This window comes from Pithys albifrons, chromosome 2 (genome assembly GCF_047495875.1).
Source record: "Pithys albifrons albifrons isolate INPA30051 chromosome 2, PitAlb_v1, whole genome shotgun sequence".
Taxonomy (NCBI): domain Eukaryota; kingdom Metazoa; phylum Chordata; class Aves; order Passeriformes; family Thamnophilidae; genus Pithys; species Pithys albifrons.
Window position 1 is genome coordinate 26,241,488 of NC_092459.1, and position 23,161 is coordinate 26,264,648.

A 23,161-nucleotide genomic window follows, 5' to 3' on the forward strand; every position below is an offset into this window, starting at 1 on the left:
TATGTATATTTCCAAAGATTTACAATTATATATATATACAATTTGCACCCACAATAGGAAAAGGAAAGGGAAGGGAAAAGGGAAGGGGGGAATAGGGACAACAAAGAGACAAAACAGAGCAAATAGGTACTAGGTACCTCCACGCACCCCCCAAGCAACCAGTACAATAAAATCCTACCAACGACTCTCAGAAGAAAGCCAGTTCTTTCTCTCACACTCTCTCTCTCACGTCCGCTCTCTGATCTCCTGTGTGGCTCTGATAAGGGACCAAGAGCAGTAAAACTCCCTGCTCCCAACCCTTGCCAGAAACAGAAGACCGGGTCACTTCCTATCTCTCTCTCTCATATCCTCTCTTGTCATGCAGGAGGGGAAAAAAAAAAGTGAGGAATCCTTAGGAGATGATCCTTTCCCAAGTTACACTTGGTTACCAGGGAAGGCCTGGATCAAACCGTCACATTCACTAGGTATGAATAATTAATTAGCCAATACTTGAAAAAGAACAGATCCAATAGCCTGGAAGTTAGAACAGGTAAGGGAAATTGAGGTTAGAATCCTCCTTTAAAAAATATGCAATCATTTGCTGGTAAAAAACAGCTCAAATAGAAGAAGGTGAGATTAATCCTTTAGAGCTGGCCTTTGATCATTGGTTATTAGAGACTAAGCCAGAATAACATCAACATAAAATGAAAACATGTGGTTTCTATATCCTGTATGATGATATTGAACTATGGCCTTGCCACCCTGATGCCCAATCTTGTCTGATCTCAGAAGTTAAGCAGGGTTGGGCCCGGTTAGTATTTGGATGGGAGACCATCTGGGAATACTGGGTGCTGTAGGTTCTAGTCCTGAGGACTTCACTGTCACTGTCCAAAATCGCTCGGCTGTGGCAGATGAACCTTAGGAGAAAATGGTGGGGGCAGTTCTGCACATGCTGTGCCTCACCTGAAAAAACCACTGTGCAGGCTGGAAGGGCACACCCATGTGGGTAGAGCCCTTTGCACAATCTTCGTTTGTGAAGCCTAGCCATGATGATGAAGAAGATATTGATATTTGAATCTTTCTAAAATGAATGAGGGCATGTTATCCTAGGTTTCTGATTATAAATTCCTAATTACAAAAAAATTGAAACCAGATGTTACCATATCTCTTAGCAAAAATATTTAGGAGGCCTTCATTTTAAAATCAATATCATGGCAAATGTTTGATTATTATGATAATATTCCATGTAAATATCCATGTTCCTTCTACCGCTTGTAAAGTTTTTTTGAGGATATCAAAGATTATAAATAAATTTTACAATAAAAAAGGAAAGAAAACATACTGGAACAATGACAACTGAGCAAAACAGTTTATTAAAAAGTTTTGAAAATATGTAGTGTCTTTTTGGTTGGTTGGTTGGTTTGTTTTGGGCGGGTTTCTTGGGTGAAAGGAGGGTGTTTTTTGTGTGGGATGTTATTCCAAAGACAACACGGAGGCCAATGTATAACAACTTGAGAAGTCATTTGCGGTTTCAGGAGAGAAATAACTGTCTTCCAATGAACACTGACAGATGAAGAGGCTTTGCCACAAGGAATTTGGAAGGATATCCTTCTCTCAGAGTTCATGAGAAGGTTCTGACTTATGTTCCCATACAACTTTTGAGTTTGATTAATGTTGACATTTTTAATTTTATTTAAAAAAATACCCGAAATGCCCAGAACTTTATTAACAAGAAGATCAGCACAGGATGTTTGTTTGTCGGGAGTGGTAGGTTTTTTATTTTAAAGGAGCCTGAAGAAAAAGAAAATGAGAAAAATCATGTGCACCATTATTCCGTAATGGGAATGATAAAAAATTAAGACAGAAATATATAAGAAAGCCTTGCCTTTAGGAAGCATGAAGGCCAGCTCTGAGTTCAGGTGAATAAGACATTTGCCTTGGGAACAGACTGCTGAGGCAGCAAAACTGTTGCCTGCTTTCTCCTAACAGGCACCAAGAAAGGATTTCTCTCTGTGTATCCCAAGCTGAGTGAGCTCGGGGTAGATAAACTGGCATCTCCGGATGAAGGAAGGAGAAAGAGGTGTGACCTTTCCCAACAATAGCAGTCATTGACCAGTTTCCATAACTTCCCTGTAATGGTCACAAAGCAAGTCAGGTCTCCAGAGAATTTTCTCCTGTCTGTTAACTTCTCCTTCTCCTTGTGAGAAAAGGCTGGTTCTTCATCTCCAGAATAGCAATGATAATTCTTTGCAAACTTCTGAGGAGCCTTGAGCTAGTTTTCTGAAACAGTTATTACAGAAAAACAAAAAGAAAAAGGAATTTCAATTGCTAAACTAATATTATGTCAATATAATAACTCTCTATTTAAAAATAGGCAATAATCTAATCCAAGAAACTATAGGAGTACAGTGAATATCTCTATATCAGAAGAATGTAAAGTAACATATCTCATCTTCATGGATTTTATTATATTTTTCTAAAATGTTTACAATAAAATAAATTCTGCTGGTTTAGCAGGTTTATATATATATATATGACACATAGTGTACCAGAAGCAAGTCTGTCTTGAGAAGTCATAGACAAATCCTAAAGCTTAGCATTCTGTAGGATTGGGTGAAATTAGACAGCATTTCTACTAGATTACATACCTTTTCCTAAAGGTGAACTGAGAAGGGTCATCTATGACCCCTGCAGCAAAGCAGCCTGCAGATTTCTTTTGGACCTCACCTTTTTCAGGCAGGAGGCAAATGAAACTATATTTCTGAATTTGATAAATATTTTCACATGTAAAAATACTACATTCCTGACTCATACGTAGTTCAGGAATTGCATTTCTTTACTGACAGGTTCTAGAACTACCACAAAACTTGTTTTATCTAAAAAACAACAAAACCATTTAGATGTTAGTGCAGCTTATTTAATTTGTATGAATTGTTCTATCCGATTCTGATTCTGCACTGGTTACTCTACATCGCCAAACCATAGAATCATGTACGATTCTCAGTTGGAGAGATCAACAAGGATCATCAAAGTGACAAAATGTAACTAAATTTTCCAGGTGGGTGTAATTTTTTGCATTGCCCAAATGTCATACTAATTCTTTATTTTTTACAATGTTTATAGAAAATAGCATCTAAATCAAGTGTGGAACACTAGTATAATAAGCTAAAGAAGATAGATAAACATACACATAGGCATAAGTTAATTGGGCACAATTGATAAGAATGACTCAGCATCCTGGATAGCAAAAATTGTTCCATAATATGAGTGTTGCAGCTCAGTTATCTGTTTTCATTTCATCAACATTTAAAAACAGATCTTATTTTAGTAAATATGTTGCCCATGAATTGTATCAGCAAAATTTTGGTAACTTTTAAACATATTTTTATATGTATTCTGTTATATAGGTGGCCTAAACTATGAATATAGCTAGGGATCACATTCACTAGTATCTTCAGAAAAGTGACATTGTACAAGAGAGATATTTTGCCTTAGATTTCTCCTTATGTTTTGTTCCGACAAAGTTTATTGGTTTCTCTTTTGAAACTTGGAAAAGACTGTTTCAGTTTTAAATCATCATAAACAGTTCAAGATAGCTGTCTGGGCTACATCTGCCAGTAATGTGAGCAATGTTGTATGTGTGCAGGAGAAAATAGATTAACCCCAAAATAGTTGGTGCTGACAAAGAGTGTTGTAAATCAACCAAGCCTCCCTGGATTGTATACTGTAGAGGTAGTTTCTTTATGACTGGAGGCAAAAGGAAAAAAAAAGGTGCAGCAGAAAAGGCACTGACCTTTCAAACAAAAATGATAGGAAACAGTATGTCAGTTATCATAGAACTTAAGCTATGTCTCTTGTATATCCAGAATAGCTCTTTGTTAAAGAAAAATATCCTCAAGCCTAATAACCTAGGAAATTCTAGAATTAGTGTTGCTTTTCAACACTGCACCTCCTTGTAGCTTTGCAACTATATAAAAATTTTACAATTGCATCCTTTCCTTCCAGCCACTTCCTCTACCCCCAGGACTATCTCATGAAGTGTGTAAAATGGATGATACTCATGGGGAGGAAAAAAAAGAAAAGGGATTCAATATTTTATCTTTTTATTTTCCCTCTACAGATGTATATTTCATTTATTAGACTGTATTGAAGCCATGTCCTCAGGACTTTTCATGTAGCTTTTTCTATCACAGCCATCACTATAGCAACGAAGTACTTCACATGCATGGAGGAACTTACTTCATGAATTTCTGCAGAAGTGAGGTTTGTAGATGAAGTTCTGTATTTAAAAAGAGAAAATGATAAATTAAGTGAACAGCTAAATTATGTTAGCTGTACTGAAACTCTTAGTCAAATAAAGAAGATTTTACATTTCTTTTCAACTGAAATTTTATTATATCTTTAAAGAAATAAGATTTGAAAATTAGAGCTACTTAGTATTATTCTAAAGAATAATACTAAGAATAATAAAGAATAATACCAAGAATTCTAAAGAATAATACTAAGAGCAGTCAGAAAACTAAAAATTAAAAGGAAAATTGAGCAGACATTACAAATTATGAGCAGATAGTAAAAATTCTCAAAAGTCAAACTGAGTTATTTTTGAAGGTGAAAATAAAGTCAAAATTATTTGAATACTTGTAATAATATAAATACAGTGGGAAAAGTAGCATAACTTCTATTTATGAAGTTAGTAAAGGTTAAAATGGCAGGAAAATATTACTGACCATAGGATAACATAGACAGAAAAGAAATGAGAGTGAAAATGCCAAGTATCATCAATTAGTAAAGCTTAGAAGTATTATAAACTCAGAATGACATTGTCCCATCATATCCACTCCTGAATTCTTTCTAAGGAAGAAATCAGAATGGAAGGAACTTACTACAGGGATTCTTCAAAGATGGTTTAGGAGCAAATTTCATTTGGTATTTTTCTTATTAAATATAAAAAGTAGGAATGGCTGACTGAAATGTAAAGGCAGAGTGTAATCAATACCAAGTGTAATTCTGTTGCAATGTAGAAACGAATATGATAGTTTTAGGGTTAAAATATAAGAAATAGGTTAAACTGTTATTATCTGAAATAAAATGTCATAAAATTAGGCACTCATAAAAAGAATGTAGAAAGTTTTCTTGGAAATAATTAAGAATAAACAGACTTACAATGAGCCAACTTATTAAAAAAATGAGAAAAACCCCATTAAATTTCATATTATGTATTTATTTCAGAAGAAGGAAGATCCAGTTCAAGAAAATGAAGTGGATTTTCAGTGGTTTGAAACCTTTTCATTTAGTTTCTCTCACTGAGCAGTTTTGAGTCTTCCCTAGGGAGAGGAGAAATTACCTATGTGCAGATATTATACTGTGTTCTAAAGATACCTTTCCTAGGAATTTGGAAACTATTCAATATCTTTTGGTGTGCTCACTTTCAGGAAACTGAAACTTTCCACTTTGAGGATTAGTCTGATACCAGCTTATATATAAAGGAAAGGAACAAGTTTATCTTTAAAATGGCAATTGCCAGATCTATGAATTATTTATTTTGACTAGAAACCTCCAAAAACATGGGATTAAGCTAGCTGGTTCTTCCACTCCTTTATGTTGGTTCAGTTAAAATGAATTAGTCCATTGACAAATGAAAGTAACTTTTCTTCTTAATCAGAATTTGATTACATTTTGATATCTTCTGATATAAAATGTTTTCAAGAAGTAATAGAACAATGGCACAAATCTTCAATTGCTAATAACCAGAGAGGATTCAAAAAACAGTGGGAATTCCATTAAATGAGTTCTAAGTCAGTATGAAATGCTTAATGCCACTCAGAGCTAGTTTACAGCAAGTCATCAGTGCAGACAAAATTGCATGTTGTTGGTAAGGAAGAGGAGCTAGAGGGTCTGTGTGATAACCTGCTTCTACCACAGGACGGGGTGACAGAGAAGGAAAGAGCTTGCAAAAGAACTAATAGGAGTACAGATTTCTGAAGGTTCAGTATTCCTATTGGCCTCAAGAAAGCATAAAGCTGACACATTGAATGGAAAGCTTATCTTAAGTACTAGCTACCGCTGCATGACTGTATCCTCCCTTCTTGTGATTCTGGTGGAGACATCCTAAGGTTTATTATGCCCTAATAATAACCTACTTTACTATGCCTTTTTTTTTCTTGATGCTACTATAGGTCAATGATGCTGCTTTATATAACTTATAAAACAATTAATTTATATTAAACATAATATTATACATTGCATGCTACATTACATGCAATGTAATTACATCATATTTTACATCATAATTATATTATTTATAGATGTATTTACAGTAAATAAACATAATATAGCCCTGAATTTGCTATAGGAAAAATAATCCAAATAAGTCTTTGAGAGTTTGCTTTCCACAAAATTTGACCTAGACCATACTACAGCAAAACTTTGCATTTTCTACTGTAAAACTAAAATTTATCCTTCTAAAAGTCTTTTTGCTGTGCCACAATTGAGTACAAAAGGGCAAAGAAAAATACTAACACTATTTCTAAAAACTTGTTCCATATATTCTGCATGTTTATGATTGATAAATCAGTCTACTGAATTTCTGAGTCTGAATTCAAGAAGACGAATCTGAAGTTGGAAAGTACAGTCTGCTATTGATTTCATGATTAACTTCATGTTCGGAATTGAACATCTCTGCTGTTCTGGGGATCTAAGCATTAAAAAGCTATTAAACCTCACCCCCAATTTAACACATTCATGCAGATTTATCTGACTGAGGTCAAGATAATATATTATAAATATCTTAAATGATGACCTATTTAATTATTAAAATTATTATGAAGAGGTATTTCACAGATATATATATATATATATATATATATATATATATATATATATATATACACATACATATATATATATATATATATATATAAGACAAATGTGTAAATTTCAATAAGAAAAACCACTATACAAAATACATTTAACAGAATTATAGGATTGATTGTGAAAACAGAAAAATATAAGATTTAGTCTAGTCTACCTCTTTTTACTAAAGATAAGAATAGTTTTTTGGGTTCTGGGTTTACTTTGGAGGTGAATTGTTTTTTTCTCTTTATTACAATAATTAGTAAATATAATAACAGCGTACAGTTTTTATGCATCCCAGAAAGCTTTTGCTTTTACAGCTCTTTCAGCAAATCTCTCTTCCTCATACTATTTACTTTATATAGGGAAAATATATTTATATTGACTCCTAATTGAACTTTTAGATCAGAAGGATTTGATGTGATAAAATATCACCTCTAGGAAGTAGCAATTCTTGTTAGGCAGGTATGTTTGGTAGTTTGGGTCGGTCTGTCTATCTATCTATCTATCTATCTATCTATCTATCTATCTATCTATCTATCTATGAATCCTTCTATCTGTCTCCATCAATAACCTTCATTTGACCATCAGTTTAGTTTCATATTGAGTCGACATCAAACCCAATGGCAACTTGTGCCAAGAAGACAGTAGGTGTCTTTCTCCCTCTTCTAGATTAGCTGATTGGTTAAAAAATTCCTGAGCTTGAATCAATTTTCTGGCCTCTTAGAGACCATCCTGTCATTATCTGGTTGACCCATTGCAGGCAAAAAAGAGCCTTTAAGCTATCCTTTCACAAGAGTTATACAATTTTTCTGCTTTTTATAATTTACTCTTTTTACAATACTGTCTATTTTGTAATTTACCAGAAGTGTTCTTAATAGTGCTCTCATTATTGGGAGATAAAAGTATCTGTAGACATGACTGCAAGTTTGATTTACCCTCAAATGCAAACTGTCTGTGTGAATGATCGCTTACTGTCTTTGCTCAAAGAAAATAGCCTGCTGATGAAACAATTTCTTGGAATAGGACAAATAAGTTTTGAGCCTTGTTCAAAAGAGCCATTCACTTGTTTTGTTCACTAACAATACGTAGCACTTAATGGCACCGTGGTCTCCTTTCTCCTGAATAAATGCCTTAGTTACTTTTTATCCCCTTATTTTATCTAACTGACCTTAAAGGGTTTTTTTATTTTTATCTTGTCCTGGGAAAAGACTTTAGACAGAGAATTGTAAATATCATTCCAAAAATTAGAACAGCATATCATTTAGTTCTATTAGTCTCCTAAGAAATTAAAGTTGAAGGCTTGAAATCTGAAAGACTGAGGAAGGTTTCAGTATTTTCTCTTCTCATGTTGGCCACACCCTTTAATCATGTGTGGTTTTGATTACAGCTCTAGTCATGCTGCTCTTTCTTAGGCCTGTTTTGAATCTAGGCTTTAGATAGCATAGTCGTGAGACTTGATTTGTGTCTGAACCTTACCATTATTATACCTCTTGAGAAAAAAATGTAGAGCAAAATCTCATTATAATCAGTGATAATCTTCTATTGCTGTTGGACTGCCTTTTATACTGATGAAACTTGATAAGTATAACATGTTTTTGTGTCAGAATACCAATGATGGCCTATGTTCTTGCAATTTAAAAGCATTAAAAAAGGTACATTTGTACATACAGGGTAAAATGGAAAACATAATAAAACACTGGATGAGCAAACTCTGGAGATATTTTTGTAGTGGCATGAAAAACCTGCATTTACTTGATCACCACCGTATGGTGCTTAGGAAAAAGGTAGAAAATCCTTGATTGCACCACTGCAGAAAAACATGTCAAAACATTATCTAATGCAAGAAGTACCAATGCATTGAAAATCTACTTATTACATGCTTGAGTTACCTTGGAAGCAAAGGAAAGGAGCAAGTACACAGAATGGTACAAGACAGACACGACTGACAGTGTAATGACTTCTGCTCTTTTTAATTTGCTTGACATTTGGTTATCCCTTCTATTGTTGTGATGGCCATTTGAGAAATCAATTCAGTTATATATGTTTTTTCTAGGTCTCAGCAGACCCTTCCATACATACTTTTATTTGGCAAAACACAGATCTTATCTGAAAAGGAACCAAGTCCTTAAAGCAGTAGCTTCAGCAGGGAGAAAAGCATAGGGAAGAAGAAAGGAAATACTGTATGCAATTATGGGATTGTGAATAATTCTGTACCACTTATCTACTGGCAATAATTCTAAATTCAGATGTAAATAATAAAATTAAAACTACATCTCAATCTGAAACAGTTTTCAAAACACTTCTATCAGAGAAATTATGCAGACCAGGGCATCTTTTTCCAGCTCCTGCTTCACAGACAATAGATTAATTCATCTTGGGCAGGAATTTCCTGATGCAGAACATGAAAGTTACAAAGAAAATTAATTGTACATGTTAAAAATGTAGAGTGCAGTTGTATTGCAGTTGTATTGATTTTTAAGGAAAGATGGTGAAAAAAGTTATGGTAACTTTTATTAGAAACAGAGAGGTCTAATCTCCCACTTTAAACATATCAGGGTTCATTTTTCCCACATGGCACTATCATACAGGAAATCTTTAGGTGTTCTGATGTATTCTGAAAGGTTCACATTTGCTATTAAATTTTATATGTAGCATAGAACAGGTTTATAACAGGAAAAAAAAAAGGAATTTTTTATATCCAACATGATGTGCTTCCTTTAAAATGTGGCTATTTTTTACAAAATGCCATTGGGATTTAGATTAGTCTAACTTCCAGCTGCTGAGCCTATTTGAGTATTTGGTATGCTGCACGGACTATTCCATAGAGTTAAAAAAAGGCTTCAGGATCATGTCAGCTAAAAGAGGAATTCATGAAAAAATAGTAAAGGGCATCTATTAATTTGTAAGAATGCAGGAATGAGAAGACTCACTATCAGGTCTTTCCATTTTGGCTGCATAATTATTATCTCTAATAAATGGCACGAATAATTTTCAATGCAATTCGTCTAATTTTGATGTCTTGAAATTTGTAATGCAACTGTTTAGGCTTCTGCTTGTCACTCTATTTCATATTAAATAATTTTAAAATATATGCAGCACCATAATTCCATTCATTGCTCCTTTCCTCCAATTGAAGGAAAACAATAAAATTATATGTGTCTCTCAAGGGATTATGTCTCTTTTAATTCAAATAGCTGAAACAAAGGTAATTGCCAATAGTTATTTCAAAATTAAATTCCATGTCCTTGTTCTGAAATAGATAATGCTGTGATATTTTCAGGCTAAAATGTTATAGACACTGCTATTCAAAAGTTTTTTTAAAAAATATTAATGACAATAGGCAGTATAGAAATATTCTGTTATAAGGTGAGGATAGTCACTTCACAAACAGGGACAAAGCAAGGCAGAGGTGCTTAATTCTTTGCCTCTGTCTTCAACACTGACAAGGGACCAAGGAAGTCTCAGACGCCTGAGCTGGAGCAGCATGACTCTGGGAATGGTCAACTTCCAGTCTACACTGAAATTGGGAGGGATCTGCTGCTCCCTACAAATATATGGAGCCTGATGGAATTCATCCCAGAATCTTCAAAGAGCTGGCTGATGTCACCACAAAGCCTCCCTTGATGATATTTGAGTGCTCTTGGGAATCCAGAGAGGTCCCAGCTGACTGGAAGTTGACTAACATTGTCCCCAGATTTCAAGAAGGGCAAGAAGGAGGATCTCAGAAACTAGAGGCCTGTCAGTCTCACTTCAATGCCTGGCAAAATTATGGAGAAGATTATTCTGGGAAGTATTGAAAAACACCTCAAAGACAACACAGTCATTGGTGACAGCCAGCATGGCTTCATAAGAAAAAAGTACTGCTTATCTAACCTGATTTCCTTTTATGACAAAGTAACTCACCTGGTTGATTAAAGGAAGACAGTTGATGTAATCTTTCAGATTTCAGTAAAGTTCTCAATACTGTCTCTCACAGGATCTGTGTGGGCAAACTGTCCAGCATGAAGCTGGATAAACACATAATGTGGTGGGTGAGCAATTGGCTCATGTTTCAAGCACAGAGAGTAAAAGTGAAGGGAGTAATATCAGACTGGTGACCTGTCACTAATGGAGTTCCTTAGGGCTCCATCTTAGGCTCTGTGCTCTTCAACATCTTCATAAATGAGTTGAATACAGGACTGGAAGGGATAATAAGCAAGTGTGCAGATGACACAAAACCAGAGGAGCTGTTGACTCCCTCAAAGGCAGGAAGGTCCTGCAGAGAGACCTCAACAAATTAGTGGACTGGGCAGTCGCCAATCATATGAAGTCCAACCAGAGATAGTGCCATATTCTGCACCTGGGATGGGACAACCCTGCATGTTCATATAGACTGAGGAATAAGAGGCTGGAAAGCAGTGCCCCAGAAAGGGACCAGGGGTCCTGGTCAATGGCAAGTTGGATATAAGTCAGCAGTGCCCTGGCAGCCAGGAGGGCTAAGCACGTCCTGGGGTGCATCAAGCACAGCATCACCAGCCAGCTGAGGAAGGGGATTGTCCATCTCTGCTCTGCAGTGGGGCAGACTCACCTTGAGTATTGTGTGTAGTTTTGGGCACTGAAATATAAGAATGATATTAAGTTCTTAGAGAGTGTCCAAAGGAGGGCAACAAAGATGGTGAATGAGGACCTTGAGGAGAAGCCATATGAGGAGTGGCTGAGGTCATTTGGTCTGTTCATCCTGGAGAATTGGAGACTGAGGGGAGACCTCATTGCAGTTACAGCTTCCTCATGGGGGGAAGAGGAAGGGCAGGCACTGATCTCTTCTCTGTGGTGACCAGTGACAGAATCTGAAGAAATGGCCTGAAGTTGTGCCAGGGGACATCTAGGTTAGATATCAGAGATATGTTCACCCATGTGAGAGACTGCACTTGTATCTCATTGGGCTATTTATTTATTAGGTCGGATAATCCAAAAGCTGTGTATGTGTTGGGGGAGGGGGCTAGCCTCCAAGATTGAAAGGCACATGGCACTGGACCCCTGTGGCCAGAGCCTGTCAATCAAAATGGCCAGCTGGTACCTGCCCCTCTGGGACCTCTGATTGGCTGTGGCACCTGTCACTCCATCTGAGAGGGCACTGAGTGGTCAACTAACTGGGTGTCTGGCTTGGGAAGGGTGACCACAGTAGCTGGGGCACCATTTTGTTCTGCCTTTATTTCCTTGATTTGTTGTGTCACTGTTTATGGTAAATATTTTCCTCTCCTTTTTCTCCCTTCCTTTACTCCTGTCTTCTTTTAAAACCTTCCTTTTCTTTGCTCTTTTTTTCCTCTTGTGGGTCACTTGGAAGTGATAGGTTGTACTTTCACTAATTTGTGGGTTGGTGTTTGCTGGGTGTTTTGGTGTAATGCTCTTCCTTGGTTTTTATGTTACTCCTTGAAAATCTTTCGACAAAATGCTTCTCTTCTCACTAAATTAAAACAACTCTCTTGGGAAACATTGGTTGCATGTTCTCTTTATAAAAATTGAAGGTATTAAAGAACTTAAAAGTCTTTTCATAAGTTTGGATGGTTTAACTCTTGGAAGTCTACATGAAAGTAATCATCTCAGTAAAGCTTGAGGCTTTGAGACTGGGGAGTTATAACCAGAGAGTAGTTTGGCACTGGAACTGGCTTCCCAGGGAAGTGGTCACAGCACCAAGCCTGACAGAGTTCAAGAAGTATTTGGATCAGACTCTTAGGCACATGGTGTGATCTTGAGGATGGTCCGGTGAAGGTCTAAGGGGTGAACTCAATGATCCTTGTGGGTCCCTTCCAAATCATCATATTCTGTGATTCTGTAATATTTTCAGTTATATAGGTCATCTGTGCAGTACCCAAATGTGATATAAACTCAATTCTTTTTTCTCTGATGCTTTAACAGATCTGTACTATATATATGCACAAACATGATTATTTCTCTCCATACAGAATTAATAACATTTTAGTCTCCTAATATATTTTTCCTGTTTAAATAATATTTTATTTATAAATATTTTTCTACAGATAATATTTGTACAAAATTTTCCTGTCATATGATTTGGTTTTTAAGTGTCTCAAGAGAAAAATAGTTTTGAGAGTATAAATCACATGTCTGTTTAGTGGCTTTATCACCATGGAAGGTGGGCAGGGGATGTCTGTCTGTCATCACAGAGCCTACCTCTTTTTCTGGTAGATCCCTTATGAATAACTATACTGTTATTGATTTTGGGCCAAAAAATAAACTTTACACACTTGTTTGTCATTTTTTCATGTGCTCTCATACTGTAAAACAATAAAATGGAAATACATGATACAGTAATTACTTCATTAAAGATAAACTAAGGTTTTAAAAACAGTGGGTTATTATCATTAGTGTTGTGGACCATTTAATTTCCTTAGGGATGAAATAATGAACTCAAAATCTTTTAGGTGAAGTTGAAACTTGAACAAAGCAACAGCATTTCTGTATGAAGAGTTGTAAAAAAAATCCTTAGTGTTCAGATAAGACTCTATGTTGCACAAAAATTTCAAGATGAAGAGTTATCTGTTTTGTTTAGAAAATTTTTGTAGTGTTTTTTATGTATAACTATCATCTATACTTATAATGTAAAAAAACCTGGTTCTTTTAAAAACCTACAGCTGATAGGTGCTTAATTCTTGATTTTACTATAAAATCGTTCTGAAATTATAAAATTCAAATGTTTCAGCTACTGAATGGACTAAAATTTATTTCCACAATTAATTATATTTTAATTACTTTTTTAAAACCCTTGATTAAAACTTGTTACAAGTTGATTTGTATTGGGTTCAAGACAATTTCTTGTAATAAGTGCTTCTTTTTAAGCCGTGAAATAGACACCATTGAGGACTCATGAAGAGTTAATTTACAATGAATTTTCACTGCTTAAGCCAGCAATGAAATATTTTGAAGTTAATATAATTTCTATGTACCTCATGCTGTAGGAATGTTTTCATTTTATTAACATTTCATTAATTTAAGAAGAACAATACTGAATGAGATTTTTATGACAGGAGACTTGTTTTCTTTCCAAGTTTGAGTTGTTTCACATAGGAATTGTAAAAGGACCAGCCAGTCTGTTGGCCTATCAAACATAAAAGGTTTAATTGTCTCTTCCAGCCATGTTGGCATAGTGGATGGGAAACCTGCTGCTCTGGGAAAGAAGCCTGTGGCAGGGCAGGATACTGCTCCAGTGAATTGTTTTTTGTTTCCTCCAGCCTGGCCCTCTTAATTTTTCTGTTCAGACCCTGTGAAAAGATATGGAGGGGAAGAAGGCAAGCAAAACAAACACAAGAAGAAAAAGACTAGCAGTTCTCTGTGAAAATTTCCTAAAGCTTCAGAGCTTGATGGATCAGCTACATCTGACTTTATATCTTTATCTGGCAGCTTTGCCTTTATCTTTGGATATAATAGCAAGATTATCAAGACAATTATGCCTCAGATGTTTGTATATTTTTTCTGACATACTAGTCCTGCTTGGATTTTACTAGGAATCTTTAACTGTGGAGAAAATGTCAAATATGATTACCTCCAAGACACACAAAAATGGGTCTCCGCTATGCTGAAGTAAGCTGTGCTTACAGGTATTTTGATAGTATGGTTTAATGACTACAGGTAACATAGTACGAGTTGCATTTTCTGCAGAAGACAAGTGATGTCCTACTTTTTTCCGAATAAAGAGTCATAGTCTTGAAATAGGTTAAAGGTAAGTATACAAAGGGACTCACAAGAACAGGAGATTTAAAATTAAGTATATTTTTATCAGGAATTTATTTATTCCCTTAAATATAAATTATGTAAGACACCTTTCAAAAGAATGAAAAACTTCATCTTACTTCTCAAAAAAACACAAACAGACAGAAAGTTGTTACTATAAAATATTATTTCTAGAGCCATAAAAACCCATCAACATTCAAACTTAAGTGCTTCTTAACTGCCTTTATAAAAAATTATTATTATGAATTTCTTTAAGCATATTTTAATTTCTATTCTTATCTGAAAATAAATGCAACATTGTGATAGCTGTTCAATTAGAAAAGAGGATTTTTGAGGAAAATCCTTTCAAAAATATTGACAACACATCATTATCTTTTGGTATCATCCCTTAATTTTTGTTATAGAAAAGAGATATGAAAAAATGTTGAGAGACACAGATAAAAAAGAATGTCATGTTAGTATTTATTTGTGTTGACTTTGTACTTGATAGGAAAAACTGTGATAATTTACATGAATTTATCAGAATTCTCTATAATCTGTTGCAAGCAAATTTTTGTGTACACAAAAGTAAAAGTCATGGGAGACAAACTGTTTAAAAAGAAGACATGTTTTAAATTTTCAGCATGAATTTCAAAAATCAAATCCAAAGAACAGTTCCGAGCATTTGTTGCTCCTAAAGTATGGATTCCTTCTTATCTGTCTTAAAGAATTTAACCTGTAGAAACACTGAAATCTGTGAAGCCAAGTGAAATATTCTGGAGCCTTGAACAGGTACACAATAGGCAGTATGCTACTTACGCTATAATTAATTGTTACTGAGAAATGTATTATATTTAAATACCTTCTGTACCACTTCCAATATTGCATCCAACAGACTTTATGTTTGCTACAGAAATGGCCTATATTCAAGCACTTTTTTTTAATAACTGGAGATATATACCAAAGAAAGGTGGTGATGAATACACTAATGAAATAGTAGATATTGAACTACTATAGTTCACAGAAGTAGCTTGGAGATTAAGTAAAGACAAATTAAAGATAATAAAACCATTATGTCGTACTAATTTTTAATACCGTAAGGTATAACTGAGATCACATAGTGTTACCTTCTGCATAACACAAGTCATTACAGATAAATACTATTCACACATTTTCATAAATTTCCTTCCAGATATGTTCTAGAGTTCACTTAAAAGGTTAATTACTTCTTCTTCTAAGGACACCAGAGTCTATGCAATGATGCCAGAAAGGGACCTGCAAGTCATGGTGCACAGCAAACATTAAGGTGTTGTGGCAAACATGATCAAATGCATTCTTGTCTTTGTTAGGAACACCATTGCTTCCAGATCAAGGAAATTACTATTCCCTGCTGTTTGGTGGCTGTGAGTCTGTTTATGGAATACTGTGCCCAGTTTTTATTCCCTGATGCAAGCAAGATATTGATGTGCTGGAATAAATATATCAGAGAACCATCAAAATAATTAGGAGTATGGATCACAAAATGTTTAAAAAGATGAGAAACTAGAGTTTGTTCGGTGTTAAGGAGATCAGGCTTAAAAGAGATATTAATGAAGTTTTATGGCAAGAAGAGAGACAGACTCTTCTTGGAACTTCGCAGTGACGTACTAAAACCTCTGGGAAGAAATTGCAATGGAGAAACACTTGATATTAGGAAAAATAAATTACATATCAGGATAAAGTTTTCACAACTAAAAAGAGCCAAAACCTGGGTTTTTTGATTGATCCCCAGAGAGGCTGGGGATAGACTGTCCATTCCTGAAGAGATTTTAGACTCTACTTGTCAGTCTTCCTAATAACTTGATCCATTTGGTACTGCTTGGAGTGGGGTCTTGGACTAGATGACTTCCAGAAATTCTTTCTGAATTATACGATTGTGAGATACATTTAACTAAGTGTTTAAACTAGAAGAATAGCTTCCCTGTATGGTTTCCTGAATCTCTGGAGAGGTTAAGAGAAATGCAATATTGATGCTCAAAATGTCTGTCTGGAGAATTCAGTGGCTTTATTGGAAAATGCATTGCACTAAGCTGGGAGCAGAGATTTTCCTGTGCTTATGAAGGCAAGTACAGTGTGAAAAGGAATTTTTTAGTCTATTTTTTTAGTCTATTTTCCAACTCTCAGTCTTTGTGCATGTCCATTATTTAAGAGCTACAGTTGGCATGAACATAGCTACTGCACCAATGAGTGAGATGGTAAATAGAATATGGAAGGCATATAAGGTATAGAATATATGACACAGAGTAGAGGAAGCAATCTTTAAGGGATTTTAGAATCTCCTTTTCTCTGGTTGCATAGGGCTTGCTGTGGAACTTGTCATATTCGCAAAAAAAAAAACCCTTAGACTGTACATATTTATTTCTTTTATTGTGTGAGTAGATCGCCAAAGGAAATGGTATCATATTTTTGGTTTTTTTTTTTCCATTCCACAACACTGTTCTGTATCATAGATTATGTATTTCATTTTCTTTTGTATTTCAGGAAGAATATTCTATTGAGGTAGAAAATAAATTTTAAAACAGGCAGAATCACAAAAGTGCTACCATTGTACAGTTTGTCTGTATTCTAAGATAAAAAGTCCTAGCTATGCTTTTCAAAAGTATTTCAAACTGTTTATTACAAGAAATGTTACACATACACAGTCTAATCAACAGATTAAACTTTCTGACACAAAGTTAATTTAACTGTAAAAATTATGCAGAAGTTTAAGAAATGAGAGACCATTAAAAATAAAGAAGACTATATAAAACCTCACAAAACCCCTAAAAATATCCTCTTGGGATTTGTTTCCTTACATATATTGCAATTAGGAACAGAGTTGCTATACTCTACTATAGAACATAAAACTGAACTACTGTAGTGAAAGAAAAAACTTGCTGACCTCACATAGGCCAACAGCTGGACATTTCATTAAATGGACTCATATATCATCATTTCATCCTTTAGACTCCAGCATTCCAAACACCTTCCTTTCCTTGGACTTTCCTGATTTCCCAGAATCAAACAGGATCATTTATTTTAATTGTACTGAAGTATTGTGATTTCCAAGGTTTAGTATGTTTTGAGTTGTACAATTATATTGGATCTGCCTGGGATGGAGTCCATTTCTCTGTAGCAGTCCTCATAGTGCTGTGCTTTGCATGGGGTAGATAGAAAGGTGTTGCTAACACACCAGTGTTTTGGCTACTGGTCAGCATTGGCACAGCATCAGCACTGTCTCTCAACATTCATCCGCCTGCCGTTCCAGAGCAAGATCCTGGGAAGGGATATAACCAGGGCAGCCAACCCAGACTACCCAAAGGGATATTCCATAACATATTACTCAGCTCAGATGGAAAAGCCAAGGAAAGGAGGAGGATGTGAGGGGAATTCATTGTTTCCAAAGGCTGCCTGGTAAGCAGCCACTCCACATGCTGAAGCCCTGCTTCCTGGGAAGTGTCTGGTCATTGCTTGCTGATGGAAGTAGAGAATAAATCTTGTTTGTGCACAAACTTTCACTTTTGCTTTAGTAAACTGTCTTATCCCAACCCACAAGTCAATTTCCATCTTACTCTCTCCCCCCTGTCTGGTTGGGAAGGGGACTGATAGAACAGCTTTGTGGGCACCTGGCATACAGCCAGGGTCAACCCACTATAACAACACACCTTACGGAGAACAAAATCCCAGTAAGGACGATTTCAAGAAACTTGGGTCATATAACAGTACGCAGTCACATTTGTAAGCTAAAAGAAAGTGAAATGAGATTAACAAAGTGAACTAAAATTAGTAACAGCATGTTTCTTCCCTGCGGCAATATGTATAATAAGTAATAGATGATGACAGACAACTTGTAATTCTTCCTCCTTCTTCTACTAATAAAGAAAATAAAAACATTTTATCAGTAATTCTGAAGCTTCCCCTGTCTGTGTGGGCCAGGACATAGAACATTTGAATATCTCTCTCTCTATCGTCTCTTTCTATCATCTATCTATCTATCTATCTATCTATCTATCTATCTATCTATCTATCTATCTATCTATCTATCATTTCTCTCTAAGGTGCAAACAAAATTACATTAGTGACAGAAGGGTACTGCTACCTTGCAGAGCTTTATCAAATGTACAACAAAGAATGAAGAGTGGAAACAGGCAGCTCATTCAGTGGAGACAAGAGATATTATATGCAAATCTCACTGGAAAAGCTCTTGTACAGGCACCAGATGCTTTTTCTCCAAAGGAAGAAATCAGACTGGAACCTCACCTATTTCATGATTTTTCACTCCATTGACCCTTCCACAACTTCAATGAAAACACTATTGAGATTATCAATTTGGTAAAAGTCAGAAGATATTGATAAAAGATTTTTTCATACAATTAATGATTGAACTAAATGTAAAACACTACAGTTTTTACTTCCTCTTTCTGGCTAAAGTGGAAAGTAAATTAGGAATCGTTCCATATTCATTAATAGAGAAGAAAGGAGAATCAAATCCCAACTACTCAGTGGATCTGCCACAAGACTAACCTTGTTTGTGCTTTTATCTTAATAAATTTGTATGCTGGAAAACACACTTCTGTAAAGTCACTGAGACCATACTTAAGAACCTGCAAGTTTAACCTAATATCTTGATATAATATTTACCTGTTCTTTTCCATATTTTTTGTTGAAATTATGATGGAAGCAGTAACTGAGATTATAATTAGCCACATATATTGTTTTCTAATATATGTAAGTGATAAATTTAAAAACAAAAACATGGGCTTGAACAAGATGAGATTTCACTGTGATAAACTAAAATTTAGCACAATGTATTTTCCCATGATTAACATTTAAATTATTGAAGTTTGGTAACTTTTTACTATCCTAAATGTTCTACCATGGAATTCCTACCATTTTTTTCTATCCCTTTCCACCATAGTTTCAGCAAGACCCTTGAGAAAAGAAATGGGACAATAAATTGAGAGGTTAACAAGGAAAGTAGTGTGATTACTTACTTGGAACTAGCTGAGACAGATGCCATGCTTCATGGATGGCTGTTTGGCAACAGTCAAAACCCAGGTATTTAATGCAACCAACCATTCTATGCTTCAATTTCTTTAAATGTGTTGTATTTATGGGCTATTGAAAATTGAATATTTGGTTTTTATTTGTGATAGAATCTTCTTGGATTATTTCTTCATTTCTGTATCTTGGCCCCCAACCATAAACTTCTACTCAAGTATGCCTCATACTGAAAGTTTTTGTTTGTGTACTAAGGCACATTTCTTGGCTTTTTATTGTTTTGTCACATGGTTTTCACAAACTTTAAAGAACTGTAAAGGCAAAACACAGCATTAAGAGCTAACTATAAGAATGAAATATTTCAGAAAAATCTTCACAGCTATGGTGTGGGCACCAGAGCAAGAAGGGAAATACTGCTGTTTGATAGCATATATATGTAGTTCACTCATCTAGGAAAACTGGCTAATTCTCAGCTAGTACAGGTATTACAAGGCCATATTACTACTGATGATTACAATAGATACATCTATAGTAGGAAAAGGAACAGAATACAGACCTGAACACTAACATAAAATTGTCCATACAGTTTGATTGTTAAGGACAGCCCTTTGGCTCTAACCTAAATTAGCTGCACTGTGTCAAAAAATGCTCAACTTTAGTCTGGGAAGAGTACTAGTGTTGAAAACCCACTTCTTAGAGTCAGCTTCGATGCAGTCATGTAGTATTCTTTTTTTTTTTTTCTGTTAGCTCGAGAAAAAGAGATATAGCTCTCTGAACAAAAGTTGCTACTTTTTTTGGTAAGGGCTCAAACCTAGTCTTTGACATATTTTATTTGTTTAGTTAATGAACATTATCATCTTCAGCAAGACTGACAGAAAAGCTCCAACATTAAAAAAAAAAAAGAAGAAACAGTTACCTACAAAATTGGATTAATTTTCTCATATTTATGTACTCTGAAATAAATGTCATTAATATGACATTCATCTGGTCTTTGGTTGGGGGAAATTTTATTCATGTTTCTTCATAGAAGATCATTAGACCTTCAAGTGATATGTATTATTACAACATTATTTTTTAACAGTTTCTATAGCACTTCACTGTCAGTTTCTTCTATTTTCTGATCCTGTCTTTATACACTTAAAATTAGTACGGACATTATTCTCTCTCCAGGATTAAATCATTTTCCTTTTGGCACTCTAAATCTCCCCTTCAGGCCAAGGAGGGAGTTAATTCTAAATCTGTTTCTGACTGGATGATTCAGCCACTAATCTGCTTTATTTAAAATAGTGCACAATAGTGCCCACAGGTTTCTTTCTGCATATGACGTTTTCTAAAAAGCAGTTTTTACTTTAAGAAAATGCATACTATGACTTTCATTAGACATGCTTTCAGCACACACACACCAAACAGGGCACTCCAAAGCCCTTTGTATTGTCACCTCAGCCACAAGTAATTATAAGTTAGATGCTGGACTGCAAGAAATTTGCATGGCCTTAAACTGGGCAAAAACCACAATAGAAAGCCCATTAAACAGGAATCCTATAACAATGAAGCCTCTTAATCTAACTTCATCTAAAATTAGGCAAGCAGTCTTAAACAAAACTCATCTGGACTTGTTCTACAGTCTTAGATACCTGTCTTAGAATTCCCTTGGTGATTAGCTGAGAAGAATGTGTAACTATTAGAGGATTAAAATGAAATTTTATCTATCTATTCCTAGGAAACAAAACCTCAGAGAAGTATCTAGTAGCTCCAGATATACCAGGTTGTTCTTGAGTTATAGTTTTGCACTCAAGGTTTCAGTTCTGTCCAAGACCTGCTTTCGTTGCATAGTACCACTTTCAGTAAAGTGGACAAGCATATAGAAGTGCTTACAGAACCAGATAATTTGAAGGTTCCTTTTTGTACAAAACCTAATTGTTAGTAGGTCAAGTCAGGTTTGACTTAAGAGTATTCAAAGCTACAGTTTTTATGGTGAGAGGCTCATGCTGCTTCATGGGATCTGGTGCTCTTTATAGAAGGAAATAGAATTCCAGGAACAAGACGGAAGCCAAGACATAAATTTTATCAATGGCTAGAAGACATAATCTTCAAGTCTCTAATTATTTCTACTTTGTCTTTGGTGACTGATTAATACAAATATGTAAGCTATTGAAACAATAGAAACCAGGGACCTCTTATCTTGGCTGAGAGTTCTACAGATAGAGTTTGCGTTCTTTATGAGTACTTTTTCTAACCTTGTGATCCTTGCATGATATATTTGACAGTGGTGTGACATAAAAGATGAAGAATTCATCAGCCTGATGAGTGTAACTTGCAAATTACTGATAAAAATTTCTATTCTCTTTTAATTATTTTTTTTTATTATTCTCATAGCCTGCAGACTTGCAGCCTCTAGCCTCTTATTCAACTCCAGCTATCCATTGGTTTAGAGGCAACTGTTAATGATAATTTTAGTAAACATTGTTTGGTGTCTGTTAAATATACTAAGAACACAGTAAAAGCACCAAAAGTTAGGAAAATGTTACTGGTGACTAAATTATGAAACTTTAAGAGTCTTAGCTACAGATTGGGTTCTGAGATGATTATCTGTACTTAAATGGCAGCAGCTTAGACATGGTAGCACAAAATTAAGCAGCATAGACAAGCTTAGAAAAGGTGAAAGTTTTGTTCCTATGTGTCATAGAGGAATGAATAAGAGGTTAATTTTGCTTTTTGGTTGCTTTAAGTGTTTTAAGTCAGAATAAAATACAGTGCAGGTATTTAGGTTCTTAACATAATATGTCACATGGATCTTCATATTAAGTTGAACTATCTGCTTTTTAAGTTTAAATACAGAACTGATTCAGGACATCAGTTTTCCTGTGGAGAGTGTCAATATATTTTAAAACATTGAGGAGTAAAATTAATTATATAACCAAAATTTATTTAATTATCTATCTGAAATGTCATTTATAGTACTCTTTTGTAATATTCCTGTAAAATAATATATTAAGTGTGTATAGAGTAACTGGTGAAATAGTTTACAGATGCTCCTGCTGTTAACCTTTATAAGACAACAATTATTTGTTAACACTGGAAATCTAAAGGTGGTAAATATCTCTAGATATGTCAGCTAGCATAATTCCAAAAAGAAATAATAATAAAAAAAAATGAAAACTGGATGGTTTGGAAACTGTGGAAACTGTGGGTGATGTTTAATGAAGAAACATGGGCCAACTAAATTAAATATTCTCTGCCATAATATTTGAACAAAAATCTAGAATTCTTAAATTTGTTAACATTGTTGTTTTCAAGAAATTATATTATTTTCTGAAGACAAAGCACAAAAAGTAACCAAACCCAAACGTAAATAGTAAATCATCTTTCAAGAGAAAGGAGAGAATATGATACCATTTAGGGAAAAAAAATGCTTTATCTGATTTGATATACATGCAAAAGCCATAAGGGGCAAGAAACAGTTGTATAGCCATCTAGTAGATGGAATAAATGCATCTACAAAACAGAGTGATTGTTTGTTTGGGTTTTTTTAATTAAACTTCAGGGCTTTAGTGGGATTTTCATCAAAGTCTGTTTATGTCATCATTTAGTTTACCTGTTT

General features: G+C 34.9%; 1 pseudogene; it reads left to right on the top strand.

The window, feature by feature from the left end:
• The first annotated feature begins 723 nt into the window (after window positions 1-723).
• Window positions 724-839, top strand: LOC139669147 (5S ribosomal RNA; annotated as a pseudogene).
• Window positions 840-23,161: the final 22,322 nt, after the last annotated feature.